The sequence below is a fragment of the Lithobates pipiens genome, unplaced genomic scaffold, assembly GCF_037356315.1.
Source record: "Lithobates pipiens isolate NorthernLeopardFrog02 unplaced genomic scaffold, aLitPip1_a1.2 Scaffold_30, whole genome shotgun sequence".
Lineage (NCBI taxonomy): Eukaryota > Metazoa > Chordata > Amphibia > Anura > Ranidae > Lithobates > Lithobates pipiens.
In genome coordinates, this window is record NW_027507791.1 from 126,886,734 (window position 1) to 126,911,975 (window position 25,242).

Genomic DNA, 25,242 nt, shown 5'->3' on the forward strand with positions numbered 1-25,242 from the left:
CCTGATGTAAGGATGGACTCCACTGGGGACACCTGATGGCATCTGGTGGCAGGCGACGTGTCAGGTCACACACTCAGGGCTCCCACTGATTCTGCATTATGGTGAGTTGAATGATTTCATTTTATATTACAATGTAATAATAGAAATAATGTGCTTCAATCATCCTGACACCATAACAACCATGGTGCTGGGATGATTGAAGTGCTAACACCAGGTGTTTGGAGAATCTTTATCTGCCGATTGTTAAATTTTCTAGAATACACATATTTCTATTGTTGTGTAGGATCTGGGCCTGCTGTCCCTCCCTCTCTCTCCATCCCTTGTTCCTCTCAGACGCTAACCACTAGGGTTGCCACCTGTCCAGGATTCACCCGGACAGTTCGGGTTTGGAACCATGCGTCCGGGTTTCAGACTGCCTGAAACCCGGACACATCATTCAGACTGGACTATGGCTTCCCAGCAGGGTTGCTGGCTGCATTTGTCTAACCTGAGAGTGACTGTTACATTCTTTCACGCTGCCCAAAGCCAGCACTAACAACCCCCCAAACACACACACAGACGGGAGAGGAGAGAGGGCTCGATCACCCCCCCACCCCCTACCCCTCTGTGTCTGCCCACACTCCAATCCCCGGTGCTGTACTTCAGAAAAGGAAAGTGGGGGCTGGAAATTTGAAGTCCAGCAGCCTCAGATACATCTGGATGAGAGGTACTGATTGCCAAGGGGTGGGTGAGCTCACCATCCATCCCAGTCTGTGACTGAAGTCTCCCCCTTCTCTCTCCTGACTCTGAGAGAGTACATTAAGGTATATCAGGGTTCTCAGAGCACCCCTTACATCAGATTTCCCCTTCACACCAGAGGCCACAGTGTTTCCTCTCCATACATCAGAGTTCTCAGTGTTCCTCCTTAAATCCGGGTTCCCAGAGGATCCCTTATGTCAGAGTCCCCAGAGTTCTCCTTTCCACCAGAGTCTGCAGAGTCCCCCCTTACAGTGAAAGGGAACTCTGCGAGTTCAGATGTAAAAGGGGAACTTTGTGGACTCTGATGAAAAGGGGGACTCTTGTTATTAATTTCATATGATTAGAAATATTATTTAATAGCAAAATATATATATAGTTTATAATATAAAAAAAAAAATTGCTGTGCGCCGCTAAAGTGTTCGGGTTTGACTTGAAGAAAAGGTGGCAACCTTACTAACCACACCCCCTTAGAGCCACACCATTTAAGCCACACCCACTATTCCACTGAAACCGCACCCATTTTCGCCAAGTGGGAGGTGTCAAAAAAGAAGGGTGGGGTCTGGCGCCCCCCCATCCTAAAACTTCACCAGTCGCCACTGGTTACACCACAAACACTTCAGCCTCTCTTTTTAGTTCCTTAGTGGCCCTTTCAGAATGTTCAAACAGCACACAAATTCTGATAGATGATTCCAGTGTCAAATCTTTCTCCCTGAATAACTGAGCATGAACTGGATGGTTATAGATACCACATACAATCCTGTCAGGTCATCAGGTCATCTGTTAGTGCACCAAAATCACATTTTTTTAGCCAGCAGTCTCAGTGTGGCTGCATAGGATTGCATCACTTCATCAGGTTTCTGAGCCATCATGTTAAATGCATGTCTGTCTATTATCACATTACGTTGTGGTAAGTATATTTCATAAAATTTTTTGATTAACTGCTTGCCGACCACCTCACGCCGATATACGTCGGCAGAAGGTCTCGAAACAGGCAGAATCACGTACCTGTACGTTGCCCTTTAAGAGGCGGCCATCGGTCACATGCACGCTGCTGGCGGCACCTGCGGCAAGCTCTGTGAATCAGGTCGCAGGTCCCGCGGACTTGATCGCCGTGGGGATACCCGCGATTGCCTCATGGGGAGGAAGAACGGGGAGATGCTAATGTAAACAAGCATCTCCCAGTTCTGCCTAGTGACAGTGTCACTGATCTCTGCTCCCTGTGATTGGAGCAGAGATCAGTGACATGTCATAGACAGCCACACCCCCCACAGTTATAAACAAGCTCCAGGACACACTTACCCCCTACACTGCCACCTAGTGGTTAACCCCTTCACTGCCAGTGTCATTTACACAGGAATCAGTGCATTTATATAGCACTGATTACTGTATAAATGACAATGGTCTCAAAAATGAGTCAAAAATGTTCGATGTGTCCGCCATAATGTCGCAGTCATGCTAAAAATCGCTGATCGCCGCTATTTAAAAAAAATATATTAATAAAAATGCCATAAAACTATCCCCTATTTTGTAGACACTATAACTTTATATTGATAACCAATAAATAATCGCTTATTGCAATGTTTTTTTACCAAAAATATGTAGAAGAATACGTCTTGGCCTAAACTGAGGAAAAAATATATATTTTTATATATTTTGGGGGGATATTTATTATAGCAAAATGTAAAAAATAATGTATTTTTTTCAAAATTGTCGCTCTTTTTTTGTTTATAGTGCAAAATAGAAAAACCACAGGGGTGATCAAATACCACCAAAAGAAAGCTCTATTTATGGGAAAAAAGGACGTCAATTTTGTTTGTGAGCCACGTCGCACGACCGCGCAATTGTCAGTTAAAGCGACGCAGTGCCGAATCGCAAAACGTGCTCTGGTCAGGAAGGGGGTAAATTCTTCCGGGGCTGAAGTGGTTAAGACATCAGGATCCTCTCTGTCCTTATCTTGAAAATTAAATGACTCATATTCATTTAGAACATCTGAACCAGCAAAATTGTGTACGCTTGTACCTTTTTTGACTTTCTGAGAGTCCTGCTTTGCTGTACACGTCCCATTCTCTTTTGAATTTCAGCCAGTTGTTAGCAATGTCATTAATAAAGATTAGGGGTTGTATGCCACATAGATTCTGAGCCATGATATTTCAGCGAATCCACTTCTGTCACCATGTAGATTTTATAGAAGCAATGATCAATAGTCAGCCGAATCTTGTGAAGGACTTGTTTATTCCAGCCAGCAGTGAGCTGCATGTAAGGCCTCATGCACACGAGACGCAGATGAAACCTCTGTTAAAAAAAAGCTGAAACGCGCGTTTAGAAACGCGCGTTTTGCCGCGTTTGCATGCCGCGTTTAGACGCGTTTGCGTTTAAACGCGTTTATAAAGATAACATCATGTAGACCCTCCCCAAGCTCTCAAAGCATTTTTTTTAACTATTTCTGCTATTTTGATCAGAGTGAGCAGCAGCAGCATAGAGAGCAGTTGTACACTTGCATTTGCCGTGTCACTTGCCACGGCACCTGCCACAAGTTGTGGATTGTCCACTTGCCACGTCACTTGCCACAAGTTGGGGATTGTCCACTTGCCACATCACCTGCCACGTCACCTGCCACAAATTGTGGATTGTCCACTTGCCACGTCACTTGCCACATCACCTGCCACGTCACTTGCCACGAGATGTGGATTGTCCACTTTCCACGTCATCTGCCATGCCACCTGCCACAAGCTGTGGATTGTCCACTTGCCACGTCACCAGCCACATCACCTGCCACAAGTTGTGGATTGTCCACTTGCCACGTGACTTGCCACATCACCTGCCACGTCACTTGCCACATCACCTGCCACAAGTTGTGGATTGTCTACTTGCCGCGTCACTTGCCACATCACCTGCCACGTCACTTGCCACGTCACCTGCCACAAGTTGTGGATTGTTCACTTGCCATGTCACCTGCCACGTCACTTGCCACAAGTTGTGGATTGTCCACTTGCCACGTCACTTGCCACAAGCTGTGGATTGTCCACTTGCCACATCACTTGCCACGTCACCTGCCACGTCACTTGCCACGTCACCTGCCACAAGTTGTGGATTGTCCACTTGCCACGTCACTTGCCACAAGCTGTGGATTGTCCACTTGCCACATCACTTGCCACGTCACCTGCCACGTCACTTGCCACGTCACCTGCCACAAGTTTTGGATTGTCCACTTGCCACGTCACTTGCCACGTCAGCTGCCACGTCACTTGCCACGAGATGTGGATTGTCCACTTTCCACGTCATCTGCCATGCCACCTGCCACAAGCTGTGGATTGTCCACTTGCCACAAGCTGTGGATTGTCCACTTGCCACATCACTTGCCACGTCACCTGCCACGTCACTTGCCACGTCACCTGCCACAAGTTTTGGATTGTCCACTTGCCACGTCACTTGCCACGTCAGCTGCCACGTCACTTGCCACGAGATGTGGATTGTCCACTTTCCACGTCATCTGCCATGCCACCTGCCACAAGCTGTGGATTGTCCACTTGCCACGTCACCAGCCACATCACCTGCCACAAGTTGTGGATTGTCCACTTGCCACGTGACTTGCCACATCACCTGCCACGTCACTTGCCACATCACCTGCCACAAGTTGTGGATTGTCCACTTGCCACATCACTTGCCACATCACCTGCCACAAGTTGTGGATTGTCCACTCGCCACGTCACTTGCCACATCACCTGCCACAAGTGGATTGTCCACTTGCCACGTCACTTGCCACGTCCCCTGCCACAAGTGGATTGTCCACTTGCCACGTCACTTGCCACGTCACCTGCCACAAGTTATGGATTGTCCACTTGCCACGTCACATGCCAGTCACCTGCCACAAGTTGTTGATTTTCCACTTGCCACGTCACCTGCCAAGTCACTTGCCGCGTCACCTGCCAGGTCACTTGCCACGTCACTTGCCACAAGTTGTGGATTGTCCACTTTCCACGTCACTTGCCACTTCACCTGCCACGTCACTTGCCACAAGTTGTGGATTGTCCACTTGCCACATCACTTGCCACCTGCCATGTCACTTGCCACAAGTTGTGGATTGTCCACTTGCCACGTCACTTGCCACAAGTTGTGGATTGTCCACTTGCAATTGCAATTGTTTAAAATATTTTTCTAATGGTTTTTCATCATTTGCAATCATTTTTGAGATTTTTAATGTAAAAAAAAAGGTCACCTTTAAAAACGCATATAAACGCAAACGCGGCTAAACGCGGGTGCCGCGTTTAGCCGCGTTTAGCCGCGTTTAGCCGCGTTTTGCGTCTGAAACGCAGAATTTTTTTTTTCTGAACGCATTTTTTTGCTTCTGGAAAAACGAGATTAAACGCAACTGCATATAAACGGAAAAAAACGAGACTGTGTGCATGGACACATAGGATAACATTGAATGAGTTCAGGTGCAGTTGAAAAAACTGTCCAACTGCATCTGAACGCGCGTTTAACTGCGTCTCGTGTGCATGAGGCCTTAAAGTCTTTTCTTCTAGTTTCACTTCATAACTTCCTACTTCCTGTTCCCACCCTGAGGTCCTCACACAGCTATGTAATTCTGAAACACATACATATTCTACAATTCCCATATGGGTAAACACTGACAAAGGCATACATTGTAGTACATTCTGTGTGAACAAGGCCTTAAAGCGTATCTATAGCACAACATTTTTTTGTTTCTCATGGATAGAGTAGTAATGGCTTAGATTGCACCCATGTTGGTGTATATAGAAAAACATGTTAAACATAGCAATTTCACTCCCTTAGTGTAAGGTGACCAGATTTTTAAAATTAAATCCGGGGACATCATTTTTTTTACTAGTAATGGCGGCAATCAGCGACTCTCTGCCCGTCGCCGCCCACCTCAAAGCCTGTCAAGTCTTACTCTCTGGGCCCCGGCTACTACTGGGTTGGTAGCGGAGGAAGATCACTCCACCAAGGAAGGCAAGGAGATAAGCAGGTAGGTGGCTGGCCAAGACTTGAGCCAAGGCAGAAGAACATACTGAAAAAAATATTTCCTCCACTCCAACCAGCACAGGATCATCAGAAAGGGGCACAGATAATGGAAAAAATACATCCCCCTAAGGATTTCAGGAGATAGTTTAATGGGATTTTCCGGGTGCCAAATACACAGACAAAGAAACCATATAACTTATAAAGATATAACAACGTTTAGTCAACAATAACACAGACATTTAAATAAAGATGGCTATACCAAACATTGCTTAGTACAGTTACACATCATAAAATATAGAAGGATTGGTAGTTTTTCAGCAATTGTGTCTCGACATGTTTCGTCCGCTGGGGCTTCCTCTGGGGATATTTGTTGAAAGACAAAATGGATGTGTAAATGCTCACTGATGAAAAGCCGATGATGACTGGAATGGAAGGACGGGTACTGGGCTACGCTTGAATGGCTAACCAAAAATGGCCCAAGGCCAGAGGCCAGGGCCAGTAGATCGCAAGGAGCAAAATTTGAAAAAAGGGAGGCCAGGTGTGCTGCAATATTTAGTAACACGATCGTGTCTTAGATCAGATGGTAAGGTAAACGTGACATCCCCCTAGGCTAGTAGGAGCGGCGGAGCGGGGGTGTGTAATTCAGAACTCAGCACTCCAGTGAGCGTGGATGAGCAGAGCGGAGAGCCACTGATTGACAGTCAGCAGCTCTCTCCTTAGGGAGTTGTGAGAACTGAGCCAGTGGCGATGTTCGATCGCTCGATTCTCAGTGTAGAAGCGCCGTGGGACAGATGCAGTATCGGTCCGAGGCTGCATCCACCTGGGTAAGTATGATGGAGGAAAACCTCCAAACCTATACTTCTCTTTTAAATTCCTAAGTATCTATCACCATTACACACTACAGATCCAATAAAACTAGCTGTGTGATTTTTGACTGTCAGAGAGTACTGTAGCTTCACAATCCATGCATATAGGGCACAGTGAGTTTAGGTCCTCAGGTCACAGATCAACCCATCACACAACAATGTGGAAATAAAGGCATACACCAGCAGGAAAGAGTTCTTACTGGTAGATTGAATCAGAAAAGCCACTCAGGAATACCAGTCACTGGGGGGCTTTCAGGGTAATAAGCGGCCAGAAACTAAACGGAAGAAATATTTCCCTTTCATGTGTTGCATTGGAAACATAAATAGTCACAACATAACTGTAATTGAATGTGTACATTACTGGAATTCTTCCCAAAATAAACCAAAACTAAAGTACATCCAACATATACAGCGTAGTAAAAGGGATTTGCTGAAGTACTAAAAAGAGCCACTTGGTGGTAGCATTGACCATACAATACAATAGTGTTAGCAACAACCTAGATATGCTGCATACTAAACACTGTGGGGTTGATTTACTAAAACTGGAGAGTGCAAAATCTGGTGCAGCTGTGCATAGTAACCAGTCAGCTTCCAGAATTTAGGCCGGGTTCACACTGGTACGACAAATGCTCTGATACTGGGAGCTCATGACGCATGACGTGTAAAAATCAATATTTCCCTAAGAGAGCCGTCTTAACTAGTCCAACACAAGTCGGTCTGACTTTGAAAATGCTCCCTGCACTATTTTGGTCTGACTTTGATCCTACTTCAGCCCACTGAATATCACTGAAGTTGGATCAAAATCACGGTCTTAACTGATCCGACTTTGGCATGCGACTTGTGCTCTAAGGATCTTGAAGGGGAACTCCACGTCAAATTAAAAAGAAAACAGCATGGGTTCCCCTCCTCCAAGAGCATACCAGGCTCTTCAGTCTGGCATGGATTTTAAGGGGAATCCCTCACGCTGAAAAAACGGCAAGGGGTCCCCCCTAAAATCCATACCAGACCCTTATTCGAGCACACAGCCTGGCAGGTCAGGAAAGGGGGTGGGCACAAAAGAGCACCCCCCTCCTGAATGTACCAGGCCGCATGCCCTCAACATGGGGGGGTGGGTGCTTTGGGGCAGGGGGGCCTTGAGCCCTCCCACCCAACAGCACCTTGTCTCCATGTTGATGGGGACCAGGGCCTCTTCCCGACATCCCTGGCCATTGGTTGTTGGGGTCTGCGGGTGGGGAAATATTGAAGCCCCCTTTAACAAAGGGGCCCCCAGATACCGCCCCCCCCATGTGAATGAGTATGGGGTACATTGTAACAATTGCATCCCCAATTGCTCCTTCACCATTGGTCCGACTTTGATACGACTTCAATGCCATAGAGTGTAAAAAGTCACATTATATCACGTCAAAGTCGGACTGAATTTGGAGCAGTGTGAACCTGGGCTTAAACATCTTCACAAATACACCTGCAGGGTACAGGTGTGAGGACAGCTCAAGCAGAGCAGGATCTCTTCTGTCTGCATTCTGCAAAACTTGCAAACCTCCAAATCGCCCAACAATCATAAAGTTCTCATTCACAAACAAACAGTGCTGCTCCGTGGATTACCACCATACAAGTCATAGGGGGATATTTACAAAAGGCAAATCTAAGGGGTAGATCTGAAATAAGTGGAAGCTCTCCTGATTTTATCATCCAATCATGTGTAAGCTAAAATGCTGTTTTTTATTTACCTTGTATGTCCCCCTCGGATCTACAGCGACTGCACTTCCAAGTGCACTTTCAGTGCAAAGTGGATTTTCCATTAGTAAATAACCCCCATAGTGTCACTATAAGGCCTTGCTCACATGTCTGGTACTCACTGAATCTGTGGTTGTATTAGTCTTCAGAGAGCATTTGACAGGTGGGGAAGAAGCATTGTATAACCTTCACACTACCTGCTTTAAACTCTTGGAACCTGCACATGTGCCCTATTTTACTTAAAGCGGTTGTATAGGCTTTTTTTTTTACTTTTACCTACAGGTAAGCCTATAATAAGGCTTACCTGAAGGTAAAAAAAAATCTCCTAAACCTGTATGGTTTAGTAGATATTCCCCTCGCAATGAGCCGCTGACTGCAACGGCGCATGCGCACAGGGGATTCTCGGCTGGAAGCCCAGCAAACGCCGGACCCTGCCGGAAAGAAATCTCACCACGCGCATTCACGGGAGTGACGATATCGCTGTTCCGGCCACTCACAACACCGGAGCCGTGATATTCGGAAGACACACCAAGGGAACATGTCAGCTCCCTCGATGTGTATCGGCTGAGATGTTGGGGCCTCGTTCTAAGGTAAGTATTTTATAATGAGCTAGAATGTGGTGCATACTAGCTCATTATGCCTTTTCCCTTACAGGTCTTAAAAAAAAAAAAGTCAGCGGGTTTACTTCCGCTTTAAAAGGGGTATAATCCATGCCACAGCTGTGAAATACAGCATTACAGCCGGAGCATGTGTACCCCCCCCCCCCCCACCAGCGGCTGCCTCTGCAGCTAAAGAGGGGTAACGATTGGGGAACACTAAAACCACGCTCAACCACAAGGTTTTATTGCCCTTCCCAATCTCACGTGTGAATGAGCACTACTAGTGCAGCCAATCACAGTGGGAGAGATTTACTAAAATTGGTGCACACAGAATCTGATGCAGCTGTGCATAGTAGCCAATCAGCTTCTAGGTTTCATTGTCAAATCTTAATTGAACAAGTTGAAGTTAGAAACTGATTGGTTAATATGCACAGCTGCACCAGATCATGTGTGCACCGGTTTTATTAAATCACCCCCTCTGCCTCCAATCCCCACCACACCAGTCACTGTGTCGCTAGTGTTCCTGATCACTGCCACACCAGATCAGCAAAGAAAGCAACAGTTTTCCTGATCGCAGCCACATCAGTTCGAGTGTCTCCAGACCAGTGTATGCCAGCATCAGTGTTCCTTATGAATGCCACACCAATCGCAGTGTCACCAGACCAATGTATACCAGCAACAGTTTTTCTGATTGCCACCACACAAGTCTCATAATCACCAGTCCAGTGTAAGCCAGCAACAGTGTTCCTGATCACTGCCACACTTGCCAGTGTCACCAGACCAATGTAAACTAGCAACAGTCCCTGATCGCCACCACGCCAGTCCCAGTGTTACCAGACCAGTGTGTAGCACCATCTACCAGTGTTTTTACTGCCAGTGCAGGTAGATTTGGGTGGGCCAAGCTGTGAGCTAGGCCTGTTTGTTTTTGATCTGGGGGCAGGGGAGTGGTTTAGTATAGCGGCAGGTGACTGACATGGGCTTCAGCTCTCTGGAGCCTCCTTTGTTTCCAGTGAGAAGGTTCTGGAAAAGAGGCAGGGCAAAGATTTGAAGTGACATGGAGTGTATTTGGGAGCCCTGACCAATCCCCAACTAGGATGGGCAGGGGGCAGGCCTCCTATATATACCCATGGTCAGCCTGCTGGGGTAGGCTGTTGTGGCCCTTGGGGGACCCTCTTTCTGGGGGGATGACCTTGGGCCTGGAGCTTGGGAGCTGGGAGGGAGCCTCTCTTTACATGGTCATTGAGAGGTGTCCTGGAACAGGAGCAAGAGGAAGGCAGCGGGGATTACAGCCAGGAAAGTCATTCAGGAGGAATCCATGCCAGGGTTAGTGAGTGAGAATCACAGTGAGAAGCTCTTGGAGAGACATGCCAGGATTGGATGTGGAGCCAGAGGGAGAGACTTTGGTGTTGTTGAGGTTAAGTCAGTGGAGCGTTGGCAGGATTTGCATCGGACATGTTGGGATGAGTAGCCCACCAAGGATCAGTTAGCACAATTATCTTCTTCATCTAAAATGGATGCTACTACAGATATGACTGCAGATCCCCGCCTACAAATGGCTACTAGGAAAATGTTAGGACTTATTCAGAGTGAGGCCTAGCTATGTGCTAACGGTGACAGGAATCTAGGATTGGACAGTGTGAGGAAAGCAAGTGATCTCAAGTAGTGTGCTGGAGTAGATGTGAAGTAACAGAAACTGTCAGTATAGATTCAACTACCTTTATTTTGATCTAAGAGATATTCGTCAGTGGGCATCCCATGTCCCTTTTCCCCATCCAAGTTTAATCCCCTAATAAAAACAACAAAGACAAGCAAGAGACTGTTCATTGACTGGAGAAAGACCTCACGGGGAAACGGCTACATTTGGAGATCCCACCGAGATCCGCCATCATGGTTAACCTGCTGGCTGTCGCCCCTAGCAACGCAGAAGAGGGGGGACTTTGCAATTCAGTTTTTACAAGAGCCGATAGTCAATAGCAACCATCCAGGATTGTCAATATTGTTATTCCTGGTACACAGTTACCCCAACCAGTGCTGGGGCAGACACTTGTACCTATCCTGCAATTCACTGACTGTAAAATATGTGCTGTCACCCATGGCAACCACGGCGGGCGATCGTGCACATGGATTACAAATATGTCCATCGCTCTGTTCAGCGTGGACATTTACCACTGGATTACATGAAACTTGAACTTTACTTCAAACTCCTGCTTGAAAACTGTAAAGTGTGTGTGAGAATGATGCCCACATTGCAGTGGTTACCTGATGTGCAGAAGCGGGTGCTGGTGGATACTGGCATCCGGATGAAGCTTCGCGAAGGGTTCGCCTTGGAAGTGATTGACAGAGCGGAGCGGCTGTGTTTGATCTGCCCTGAGTGCCGGATTCTGACGGCGTGAGTTACTGCTTGGGCATAGTGATTGACATGTGCTTCAGCTCTCTGGAGCCTCCTTTGTTTCCAGTGAGAAGGTTCTAGAAAAGAGGCAGGGCAGAGGGTTTGAGTGACATGGGGTGTATTTGGAAGCCCTGAACAAATCTCCAACTAGGATTGGCAGGGGGCAGGCCTCCTATATATACCCATGGCCAGCCTGCTGGGGGAGGAGTTGCTGGGTAGAAGAACTGAGATGATGGCGTGTTAGGCTGTGGGGGCCCTTGAGGGACCCCCTTTCTGGGGGGGTGGCCTCGGGCCTGGAGCTTGGGAGCTGGGAGGGAGTCTCGCTTTACATGGTCATTGAGAGGTGTCCAGGAAGACAGTGGGGAGCACGGCCAGGAAAGTCATTCAGGAGGGATCCATGCCGGGTCGGTGAATGAGAAGCAGAGTAAGAAGCTCTGGGAGAGACATGCCAGGATTGGATGTGGAGCCAGAGGGAGAGACTGTGGTGTTGTTGAAGCCAAGTCGCTGCAGCCAGGAGGGATGGCAGGATTTGCATCGGATGTGCTGGGATTGGTAGTCCCCCAAGGATCAGTTAGCACAATTATCTTCTTCATCTAAGATGGTTGCTATTACAGAGGGGACTGCAGACCCCCGCCCACAAATGGCTACTAGGAAAATGTTAGGATTTATTCAGATTGCTGCTCCCGATGACAAGGAGCAGACGATCAGTGTCCTGTCATTAGGCAGAACGGGAAGATGCTGATTACATTGGCATCTCCCCATTCTTGAGTTCCGTGACACGATCGCAGGTATCCGCGGGTCACGGAGCTTGCTGTAGTTGCGTGCACGGCAGGAAATTAAAAGTGACGTACGAGTATGTTACTTTGCCCAGCCGTGCCATTCTACTGACATATATGCCGACAGTGGTCGGCAAGTGGTTAAGAACTACCAGGCCTCTGCCCCAATGGAAGACGGGACTTGTAGTTTCTTCATTCACAGATCCCTGTGAATAAATGAAACGACTGGTTCACTAACATTGGATTGGGGGGGGGATATTGGGAGGTGCAGGGGGTAGGAGCTGGAGAATGTCATATGTTGCACCCTAAATATGGGTATCATGAAACATGCTCCAAAATGCCAGCTTAGGTTTTTAGAGCTGCTAATGCATTCTAGCACACTGCAGATATGGTAAAGTTAGAAACTGCACACAATCTGCCCTAATTTGATCCTCTGTAGTCCACAGCAAATACACAGATCATCCCACAGGGAGATTAGGTGTCTACTTCCTGAAGTCTTGGCTGCATAATTTCCCCTCTCACTGTTTTCTGCTGTACCAATCACACTGAAACTTCCAATACCAATTAGACTCTAATTGGTACAGGTTTCTGTGCATGAGAGGCATTAAGGATGGTGCTCCATCATCACAAGCAGGTATGTTCCAGGATCAAAAGATTACTGGCAAAAAGGAGTAGGGTAAACAAGTGCAGTAAAGCAATGACTGAAAAAGAAAACTGATCTAATCTGCAGGTAGGTTATGCTCCCTTTATGTACAGTATCTTGAGGCTAAAATGTATCTCCAGGGAAAGTATTTTTTTAGTTTTAGATACAGTTGGTAAGAGTTAAATCCTCTATAAAGTTTTCATGGATGTCTGTGTCCCCACTGGGTTGATTTATCCCTCTACCTGTACTGGTGATCTTTGTTACTGAGAGGGAATGCGAGGGGAAATCCAACATTTTAGAGTTGTCCCCAGAACAAGGTAAGGGAACATCTTCCAATGGCAACAAATTCCACATGCTCACAATAAAGTGTATCTCTAGGCAACCTTTTTGCCATTTGATAGAGTGAGGAAAAGTTAGACCCTCTGTAAAGTTTTGATTGCAGACTGTCCTGGATGGTGGCATTTATCCCTCTATTTGTAGTGGTGACCATTGTTATCGAGAGAGAACGTGAGGAGAAAACCAAAATGTTATAGTTGTCCCCAGAACAAAAAGGTAAGGGGGACATCTTCCAACAGGGACAACTGCCTAAGAGGGGAATACCCTTGACTTTGGGAAATGTGGAAAAGTTATAGCGTCTACAAACTATGGGATACTTTTATTTTTTACTAGTAATGGTGGCGATCAGTGACTTATAGCAGGACTGCAACATTGTGGAGGACAAATCAGACACTTTTTGAGGACCAGTGACACTAATAATAAGTGATCAGTGCTACACACGTGGGGCCTAGCTGATGGCAAAAGGTTTAAGGCAGCTCACTTCGCCAATTGTAAAACAAAAGGGGTGGTATACCTATTGTTATGTGATTGTGGTTCATTCTATATAGGAAAGACGAAGGTTGAACTGAGAGTTCGCCTTTCCAAACATGTCTGGAGTATGAAAAAAGCTGTCCCCGATCTGCCACTGGGCAGACATGTTTTATCATTACACAACAGTATCTTTCCGAGAATCAAATGTTTGGTTCTCAACCGTGTACATCCAAACAGTAGAGGGGGGGATTGGAATAAGATCCTTCTACAAAAGGAATTAAAATGGATTTTCCAACTAAATGCCATGGTTTTCCCAGGCCTGAATGAAGCAGCCAATTACAGACCATTTTTGGAGGGTTTTGTATCTGGGGGAATTGAGAGGTAACTGGATTAAGTCCCCTCCCCCATTCCCCCTCTCCCCTTTTTTTTTTTTTATTTTTTTTTCTTCTTTTTCCTTTTTCATTTTTTTTTTTTTAACTTTGAAGGCTTTCTGTGCGTTATAATGTGGACTTTCTTACATGCAGGAATGTGTGGGGGTGAAGGGGGTCTGCCTCGATACGATCCCGGCACGCGGGGGGGGGGAGGGCGTCCTGGACGGATGCAACACGGGAGACACTGGAGTTGTCACATTTCCGTCATATCGGCGGCCCCCTCCCCATTCTCTTTTGCCAGCAAATACAGCGCTTCAAAGGGGATGGATTCCATTGCGGGATCTATTTCCCCATTATCAGGGGTTAATTTGAGAGTTGGATTGGATGGTATTACTGCCAGGTAAAAGACCTGGGGTAAATCTCCGCAAACACTCATTGAAAGCAAGTGACAATGGTCTTTTTCCATTGCCTTGCTTTCAGGACCAGCGCATGGCATTATGGGATTTGAAGTCCTTTGAGATAGGACTCGTCCCATACACAGAGCCAGCATATAATCCGAGCGCACATGCTGCGCATGCGTGCCGGTGGGAGCGTGACGCATGACGTCACTCCTCCCGCACGGCCATTTGAAGTGTGGGCAGGGGGTGACTCGGTGCGCCGCGCACTCGGGGGACCGCCCCTGGATGTGTTGGAGCCAGTGGGTGTGAGCGGTAATTATCGCTCTCACCTGCTGGGAGGAATGAGAGGGGGTGGAGGTTTATTTAAATGAGCTGAGGAATCTCATAAACGGAGGAGACATGAGGAAAGGCTGAGTACAGTGCAGGCAGACTCGGGTGACATTGGGAGGCTTCTCACATTCTGCTCCAGCTATCCCCTGTGGGTAATATGCCTGGATGGCAATTTAGTTAAGGTAAGCTCTTTGAATATCTATACAAGGGGCGGCCCCCTGCTACGGGATTTGGTGCTCTGTGAGAGTGCCATATATGTGATATGTTTACATCACAAGTAGCAGTATTTTTAACCTTGTTTTTCAGGGACTAATAAAGGGGTGTCTCCAGAGGTGGTGTTCTATACCCTGTATGTCGACTTATACACCTGGCTATAATATACATTTTCTGAAATCTGATATAAAGCGGCTATTCATCCCAATAGAAGGTAAAGGGGGACTTGTCCATATACACATACTAAATACATCTACTGATGATTCAGGGGGACCGGGTACTAGGATACACGGTCCAATTCCTTGAATGATATGCTCATTTCCCATTTTTTTCTCCCCCCCCCCCTTTTCCTCTCTTTGTTTAGACTCTATTCTCCATGCGATCCCGGTTCGTATCTGGGTAGGGGACCCCAGAACCACACACATTTCCTGCAGTTCCACACAGTGCCCCCTGTGACAAGGGGTGCGCTCCGATTTCCTTTGTGTCCCTGTGTTGGGCCCTAATGCAAACCCTCCCTGTAGACATACAGAGAGGATATGGAGGTTTACAACCACATCCGATTCATACAGCTTTGCTTGTGAGTATTGTGGTGATGTTTTTTTTTTTTTCTGTTTCTCTTTCTCTTCTTTGCCTTTATACATGTACATACATATTTATGTTTACCATTATAGATTAAACTTCTGAATAAAAGCTGCAAAAATGATGGATCCCTGAAGAAGGAGAAAATCTCTGTAACGCGTAGGATAAATCATATGCAGAAGATTACTGTAATCAGATGTGTATAAACGATTCTGTCTCCATTTGGGCACATTTATATATGAAAAGAATTTATTTCTTTTTTATTCTTGGAATAAGTTATATATTTTTTGTATAATTCTTTGCATAGTTTTTTTTTTTTTTATTAATTATCCATTTTTCTATAATAAAATGATTGTATACATTTTTTACAAGCGTGTTGTAAGTTTTTCAGTCTATGCCTAAAAAGTCCTGCCATTTTGAGGGGTTTTCCTTTTCGGTAGATTTTCCTATGGGGTGATGTTAGGAAGTTTAGTAACAACTGCCCAAGTAACAAATATGCCTAAAATAGAATGAGAAAATAACTTTTTCAGATAAAGCCTGCTGTGCCTGCAAGTACGTTTAGAACTGCGTGAGATCAATGCAAGCAGTGCGCATGCGCAAGTGGCTCTTGCGCTCGTTCACATGAGTTTGTTCACTGCGTGGCCAAAGTCTTAGTAAATGTTAAGCAACGTACATGCAATTGTGTGGGTTTAACAGGTGCACCTCTAAACTTGACAATTTTTTTTTTTTTACGCTAGTTCACCTTTATGTATATTTTTAAGGAGATTTGCACACAGGTCATGTTAGCATGTTACGTTGCCAACATGACATGCACCTTGATAACATTATGTAAAAAGGCTCTTACTCCTCTAGCTCCTCATAAAAGGGCATTTAACCTTCCCCCTCTAATGCATATGATTTCCTTGGGCTAGCTTTTGCTTTTAAAGGAGAACTCCACACTCCATTCTCCAATGCACTTGTCTCCCCTCTCTAATCCCTTGGATATTCATGGGCTAGCTTTTGCTTTTAAAAGGGAACTCCACACTCCACACTCCACTGCATTCTCAAAAGGCTGTGAGCTGCCTTCACCAATCCAACCCACATCCTTTTTTAGAGCATACAACTGGGCCAGCTAGGAAAGGCACAAGAAGAGCGATCGCCCAACCCCCTCCTGAACCATACAGGGTCACATGCACTCAACATAGCTGGCTGCCTTTGGGGCATGTTGAGCTCAGGCCAATACCAACCACAAAGCACCTTGTACCCACTAGTTTAAAGGGACTTTCCACATTCCGTAAAGCCCCCTGTCTGCAGCCCCCCCCCCCCACAACCCCAGCCTAGGTTTGTGTGGAAAAGGTGGCCCCTCCTGCCCCCAAGCATCCAACCCCCTTTCATGGGCTAGCTTGCTGTGTGTTTAACTAGGGGTTTGTTAGTGTGAGTGGGGGGGGCACAATATTTTTTTTAGCTTGAGGTGGTATTTTTTGATGTGGGGGTTCTCATTTTAAGCCTTAACAGATCCAAATGGACTTGTAAGTATTGTGGGGCAGGCTAGAGTAAGCCCCCAAGTTACTAGCTTTTAACCACTACAGATCCGCGCTATTGCCAAATGACGGCATTAGCGCGGACCTACATTTCCGGGACTACGTCTATTGACGTGGTCCCGGTTACGAGCGGCCTGCGCGCCCCCTGAGGGGCGCGCGCGGCGCGCTCTGTGATCGGCGAGTCCGTGAGACTCGCCTGATCACCGATCCGTGTAAGGGGTCGATCCCGACCCCTTATCACGTGATCAGCTGTCAGCCAATGACAGCTGATCATGTGATAGAACGGAGCCGGTAATCGGCTATTATTCCTCCTCGCGCTGACAGCGCGAGGAGAGAAAAAAAAAGCCGATCGCCGGCGGCCGTGATCGGGACATCAGTCCCGATCACGGCCATCAATACAAGGGACCACCTGCCACCTGCCTGTGCCCACCTGCCTCCCGCAGTGCCATCCTGAAATAAAATAAAAGCAAAAGTAAGTGCCCCCCGTCAGTGCCCCCCGTCAGTGCCCACAGTGCCACCCACAGTGCCACCCACAGTGCCACCCACAGTGCCACCCACAGTGCCACCCCACAGTGCCACCCACAGTGCCACCCAATCTGCCTCAAAGGTGCTGCACCCCAGTGCCGCCCATCAGTGCCCAGCAGTGCCGCCCATCTGTGCCCAGCAGTGCCGCCCATCAGTGCCCAGCAGTGCCACCTATCAGAGCCACCTATCAGTGCCACCTATCAGTGCCCATCAGTCCCATCTATCTGTGGTACCTATCAGTGCCCATCCGTGCCACCCATCCGTGCCACTTATCCGTGCCACCCATCCGTGCCATCTTATCTGTGCCCATCTTTGCCCATCAGTGCCGCCTTATCTGTGCCCATCGGTGCCGCCTTATCTGTGCCTATTAGTGCCGCCTTAACTATGCCTATCAGTGCCCACCGGTGCAGCCTATCAGTGCCCACCAATGCAGCCCATCAGTGCCCACCAATGCAGCCCATCAGTGCCCACCAATGCAGCCTATCAGTGCCGCCTAATCAGCGCACTTCAATGAAGGAGAAAAATGACCCGTTTGCAAAATTTTATAACAAACTATTAAAACATGATTTTTTTTTTTTTTTTGCATCTTTTTTTGTTTGTTTAGCAAAAAATAAAACTCTGAGCTGTAACTAAATACCACCAAAAGAAAGCTCTATTTGTGGGAAAAAAATGATAAAAATTTCATTTGGGTACAGTGTTGTATGACCGCGTAATTGTCACTCAAAGTGCATCAGCGCTGAAAGCTGAAAATTGGTCTGGGACTGAGGGGGGTTTAAGTGCCCAGTAAGCAAGTGGTTAAGCAATTTTGCATTTTTAAATGCATTTCTCTTTGTTTCGTTTTGGGGTTGTCTAAATTGGTGACAGTGATACATGTCCCTCATGGTGGGAACTGGGCCCCCATGCCCATTTTAAGGCCCATAAACAGACGATAAGCCAACCAAGTGTGGACTAGCAAAATGAATAACTCAGTTCCCATAGACTGCAATGGTATTTGCTGTATAACTTTTGGCCGTTAGACTCTTTTGTTTGCCCACCTGGACCGGGGGAATTTTGTCCCATCTGTAATTTTGTAGCATGCTGGATGATGTGCTTAATTTTGGACAGAGGGTGACTTTTGGTGTGCTAGCTGCATTTTGTTTGGTCTGGGCATGCTTTCTTTTTTTTTTTTTGTGTGAACAGATCTTAGATTTTTCTGGGCATGATCAGAGAGTGTTTTTTGGGTTACTAATTTAAGGACATCTTTAACCACTTCAATACCGGGCACTTAAACACCTTCCTGCCCAGACCAATTTTGAGCTTTCAGCGCTGTCGCACTTTGAATGACAATTGCGCGGTCATGCTACACTGTACCCAAAGGAAATTTTTATCATTTTTTTCCCACAAATAGAGCTTTCTTTTGGTGGTATTTGATCACCTCTACGGTTTTTATTTTTTGCGCTACAAATAAAAAAATACCGAAAATTTTGAAAAAAAAAAATGTTTTTTTTTTGTTTCAGCTTCAAAACTTTGTAAATAAGTAAGTTTTCTCCTTCACTGATGGGCACTGATGGGGTTACACTGATGGGCACTGATAAGGTGGCACTGATGGGCACCAATGTGGCACCAATGAAGTGGCACTGATGGGCGACACGGATGGGCGACACGGATGGGCAACACGGACGGACACTGATAGGTGGCACAAATTGGCACTGATAGCTGGCACGGATGGGCGGCACGGATGGGCATGGATAGGCGGCACAGGTGGGCATGGATAGGCGGCACAGGTGGGTATGGATAGGCGGCACAGGTGGGCATGGATAGGCGGCACAGGTGGGCACTCATAGGCAGCACAGATGGGCACTCATAGGCGGCACAGGTGGGCACTCAGGCGGCACAGGTGGGCACTCATAGGCGGCACAGGTGGGCACTCATAGGCGGCATCGGTGTTATAGTAATGGATGCCAATCAGTGCCAAACAATAATGCATGCCAATCAGTGATGCCCATTGTGGGCACTGATTGGCATCCATTATGGGCACTGATTGGCACCCATTGTGCTGACTGGCATCCCTGGTGGTCTAGGGAGGATTATGGATTTTATTAACTTTTCCCTGGTGGTCTAGTGGTGTCCCTGGTGGTCCAGTGTGGGCATCCTCGGGGGGGCTGTGCTGATAATCGATCAGCACAGACCCCCCCTGTCAGAGGAGCAGCCGATCGGCTCTCCTCTACTCGCGTCTGACAGACGCGAGTGAGGGAAAGCCGATCACCGGCTCTTCCCATTTACACTGTGATCAGCCGTGATTGGACACGGCTGATCACATGGTAAAGAGTCTCCGTTGGAGACTCTTTACCGAGATCGTAGTTGCCGGGTGTCATACTGACACCCCGCAACAACGATCGCCGCGATGCGCGCCCCCGGGGGCGCGCAGCGGCTCATAATCCTAATCACGTCATATGACGTCCGGTTAGGATTATGAAACCACTTTGCCGCCGTCAATTCCCTATAGGGCGGGCGGCAAGTGGTTAACAGGTGTTCCAAATTTGAAGTTCTGTCTCTACACTGAGTGAACTTGCATTTTGTGTGTTTCATGGACTGTGCATCTGTTTTCAATTGCCTCATTAGCATGCAAACATATGTTATATACAGCTTGCAGATAGCATGCTTTACCTTGCACTGAAAAGAGGCAAGTGTCTGTACTTGAGGACAGGGTTGAGAAGCACTGAGCTAAAATCTAGCTCAAGACAATCCTACTCTAATTGTGGACAAGTGAGTGTTAGAACCCCTTCTTGTCTTTTTTTAGGTTGGGCTTTGTGTCCCTTTTCTGAAAATTGGCTTCACTCCCTGTCACATAGCCAAACAGGAAGTGAGGGTAAAACCATACCAATGTCTTTCCTTGGGGACACACAGGTCAGTCTAACTAGTGTACCAATTAGGCAAATTGCACTCTAGCACTTAGTTGTGTACATCCTAAATTATTAGGTATTTTGGTGTTTATTAAAGACAAATCCACTCTGCAATACAAGTGTACTCGCTGTAAATCTGAGGGGAAGCACTGGTGATTTTATCATCCGATCATGTAGAAGCAGAGATGCTGTTTTTTATTTTCCTTGTATGTCCCCCTCGGATCTCCAGCAAGTGCACTTGCAGTGCAAAGTGGATTTGCATTTAGTAAATAAACCCTAAAGTCCAAGATACCTAAAAATTTGGGGTGTACATGGGTAAATTGCACTCCAGCATTTTGCTAACGGGGAAACAATTTAGATTGACCTGTGTCCCCAAGGAAAGACATTGGAAGAGTTTTACACTCCCTTCCTGTTTGGCTATATGACAGAAAGTGAATACATTGTGAAGGAAAAAGTGGCAACATTTGGGAGGTGTCGATGGGGTGCAGACACCCCCAAAAACTGACAAGACTTCTAATCCCTCTGCACTCTATCCCCAAGCAAAAATAAAGGATTTCATTTAGTTGAACTATGCAAAGACCATAGGCGTGCGCAGCCTATCAGATTAGGGTGTGCACCCCAAAACTCAAACATTCACGTGTGTGTGTTTGTATGTGTATAATATATATATATATATATATATATATATACACACACACACACACACACACACACACACACACACACACACACACACACACACACACACACACACTTACTTTTAAACAAAGGTAGACAAACATTTTGAAATGTGTTAAAACAATTTTTAATATTTCAATCTTATGGCAGAGCTGGTCAGAAGTGGGGGTGAGAGAGGGGGAGATGGGATCAGTGGCCAGTGCTGGGGAGATGGAATGAGTGGCAGTGCTAGGGGGAGATAGGATGAGTGACAGTACTAGGGTGGGATGAGTGGTGGGGGGGGTGGATCGGTGGAAGTGCTAGGGGATTGATGGGATCAGTGGCAGTGTTGGAAAGTTGATGGGATCAGTGGTGTTGTGGTTGTGGTGGTGGTGGTGGTGGTGGTGGGGGGGGGGGGGAAGGGAGGGTAGTGTTATCAGTGGCAAGGTTGGGGGGGGGGGAGATCATTGGCAGGGCTGGGGGTTTATGGGATTAGTGGAAGGGGGATCAGTAGCAATGCTGGGAGGGAGATAGGATGAGTAGCACTGTTGAGGGGCATGACATCAGTGGTGGAGGGGTGGGTTCAGTGACAGTGCTTGGTGGGGGAGATAGGATGAGTGGCAGTGCTGGGGGTATGGGATTAGTGGCAGCAGTGTGGTGGGGTGATGGGATCAGTGGCAGTGCTGGATAAGGGGATGGATGGGATCGATGGCAGTGCTGGATAAGGGGATGGATTGGATCGATGGCAGTGCTGGATAAGGGGATGGATTGGATCGATGGCAGTGCTGGATGGGGGGGATGGATGGGATCGGTGGCAGTGCTGGGGTGGGGGATGGATGGGATATTTGGCACTCACTTGCTCTCAGTGTGGACCCCATGCTTGCTGTGTCTCCGGCTCCCTCCAGGCTTCACGTGTCTCCTCACACAGTGGAGACCTCCTCCGCTCTTCCTACTGGATCAGCTGGCTATTGCAGTCCCCTGGATGCCATGCCTCCATCTGCCTGCTGCTGTAAATTCAATGGGTGGAGCCGCGGAGAAGCTGGGTGGGCGGTCGTGCAGCAGTTACTTAGAACAAAGGAGTTGGGGGTGCTGGGAGGCGGAGCCAGCAGTTCTAGTACAGTAGCCAATGGAAACATAGAGCACCAGGCTGAATGAGAGGGGCAGTGGGGCAGCATATAGAACAACCGATGCTCTGCATTTTCCTCCATGCAGCCCCTGAATGCTCGCTTCTCCTCCTCTTCCTCCCGAATGCATTCAACGGCTTTGGGGCGTAAAATGCAGAGCATCGGTTGTTCTATATGCCACCTACTGCCCCTCTCATCCAGGTGTAGACAGGTATGTCAGGGGATTAGGGTGTGCCCAGTCACACCTGGCACCCCCCCCGCGCGCACGCCTATGACAAAGACACATTCCTGAATTCAACTGTGATGCATGTCGCTAGCCCATTTAGACCTTGTTAAATAGAAAACACCAGCTGCCTTTCACTAGAAACATTCATTAGTCCAGTCCTGGAAATCTGCTTTACTATTAATTTCCCTAAAAATTAGGTTCCTGCAGCTAGATGCGCAACTGCTGTGAGCGTGGAGGTATGTACCCGCGGTACATATCTTGTTCCTGGAAGTGGTGGCCAGCACAGAGGAATGACATCACGCTTCCCACAGGAAGTTGCTTGTACTGCTGCTAATTTCTTCCCACCACCATGCCACGCTCACTGTTCTCTGAGGAAGAGATGATCCCTATTTTGCAAATTAAGATAATTTTTTTTATTTATTTTTACATGAGGTGGTGTTTGTGTGGGAGGAAATCCATGCAAACTCCAGGCAGATGGTGTCACGAGCAGTATTCAAACCAGCGACCCTTTTTGCTGCTAGATGAAAGTGCTAACCACTGTGCTGCCCAAATATATATCTATAGATGTAGGTTCTTGTGTCCACCAGCAGAGAAAAGTTGGGTAGATGCCACACTCTCAAGATATGTCTGTGAATGTCAGAGTTTTACAATGCCTCATGGGATGTGTAGTTCCGCAACAGCTGGATAGCCATAGTTTGAAGATTTCTGATCACTCTAGCATGTCTTGGAAAAAAAAGGTGGTTTTTCATGTGCCTTGAATAATGCTCATGAAATATTGTTTGGAAAATACAAGTGAGTCCTCATGGCACATCTACATTCCAAATTTGACACTTAAGATGGTCATGCACTATGCAATCTGATTGGCCAAGGTCTGTCCAACTCGATATTTAGGAAAAATAGGTAATGGGAAGACACACTTGAACAATTAATTCAAATTATAGGAAATCAACCAGGCTCTTGCACTAAATCTAATTTTTGAGATCTAACTGATTGCAGTGTATGGTCACCTTTAACCACTTGCCGCCCGCCCACCACCAAATGATGGCTGGGCGGTGTGGCTCTCGTTCTGGGTGGATGTCATATGACGGCCTTCCAGAATGGCCGCTCTCGCTTGCCCCCGGAGGGTGACCCTAGCACACAGCGTGGTCCCGATCTGTGCTCTTTAACCATGTGATCGGCTGTATCCAATCACAGCCGGTCACATGTAAACACGGAAATGCCGGTAATCGGCGCTCCTCGTCTCACACTAACAGAGTGTGAGGAGAGCCAATCAGTGGCATCTCCTCACAGGGGACAGCTAGGTATGTAATCGGGGCACTGATTACAATTAAGTGCCCACCAGTACCAGCAATCGGTGCCAACCAGTACCCACAATTGCCACCAATCTGTGCCAGCAATCAGTGCTCACAAGAGCTAGCAATCCGCAACCATTAGTGATGCCAGTCAGTGCTGCCCATGAATGCCACCCATCAGTGCTGCCTATCAGTGCCCACCAGTGCCACCCATCAGCGCCCATCAGTGAAGGAGAAAAATTACTTATTTACAAAATTTATTGACAGAAACTAAGAAAACATTTTTTTTTTCAAAATTTTTGGTCTTTTTTTATTTTAGGTAAAAATAAAAAACCCAGGAGTGATTAAATACCACCAAAAATAGGATTTTTAAAACAGCTTACCTGTAAAATCCTTTTATTTGAAGTACATCTCAGGACATAGAGGCATAGTAGTTACTATGTGGGATATAGGCCACCTTCAGGTGATGGACACTGGCACGTCCTAAGACAAAAAAGTGCACTCCCTATATAAACCCTCCCACTACTGGGAGTACCTCAGTTTTGTAGCAAAGCAATACACGTGTATACCAAACAAGGGAGGGACCTCTGTGTCCCGTGATGTACTTCAAAGAAAAAGATTTTACACGTAAGCTGTTTTAAAAGTCCTATTTTCTTATCGCACATCACGGGACACAGCACCATAGTAGTTACTATGTGGGATGTCCCAATACCAACTAAAGGGAGGGAGTCACCACAAAAGTAGGGCACTTAAGAGACTAGAGGACACATACTGCAGCCTGCAGTACAATGCGCCCAGAGGCAATATCCTCATGACCTTTTACATCTACCTGATAGAATCTGGTAAATGTATGGACTGAAGACCAAGTTGTGGCCTTGCAGATCTGAGCCATGGAGACTTGGTGATGCACTGCCCAAGAAGCACGAACAGCCCTGGTGGAGTGCGCTTTTAATATGAAAAGGTGGAATTTTCCTTTTTAAACCGTAAGCTTGAACAATCACTTGACAAATCCATTTAGAAATAGTGGATTTCAACAATGCCTGTCCTCTTTTAGGACCGTCTGGCAACACAAACAAAATATCTGTTTTACGAATCTGAGCGTTCACCTTCAAATAGACCTTGACCGCTCTCACCACATCAAGAGAATGTAGTGACCTTTCTTCTACAGAAACGAGGTTCTGGAAAAAATGAAGGCAGAACAATATCCTGGTCTAAATGAAACCTGACACTACCTTCGGTAGGAAATTAGGATGAGGCCACAATACAACCTTATCCTTATGAATAATCAAATATGGCTCTTTACAAGAAAGAGCAGACACTGATACTCTTCTAGCATAAGATATGGCAACCAAGAAAATTATTTTCCTCAAGAGGACCAAGGGAATATCTCGTATTGGCTGTTTCTGTAATGCCAACAGGACTAAATTCAAGTCCCAAGGGTTCAGGGGTGACCTAACTGGAGGATTAATGAGCGTTACCCCCTGAATAAAGTTACGAACCAGAGAGTGTGAAGCAAGTGGTCGTTGAAAAAACACACCAATAAGGCCGACACCTGGCCTTTGATAGTACTGAAGACCAGCTTAATTTCCA

At 46.8% G+C, this 25,242-nt stretch overlaps 1 long non-coding RNA gene across 1 annotated transcript; it reads left to right on the plus strand.

Moving 5' to 3' along the window:
- The first annotated feature begins 14,585 nt into the window (after positions 1-14,585).
- LOC143942121 (uncharacterized) lies at positions 14,586-15,304 on the plus strand. The gene is made up of 3 exons (XR_013264698.1): positions 14,586-14,816; positions 14,941-15,061; positions 15,212-15,304. It is a non-coding gene; the product is annotated as an uncharacterized LOC143942121 (long non-coding RNA).
- Positions 15,305-25,242: the final 9,938 nt, after the last annotated feature.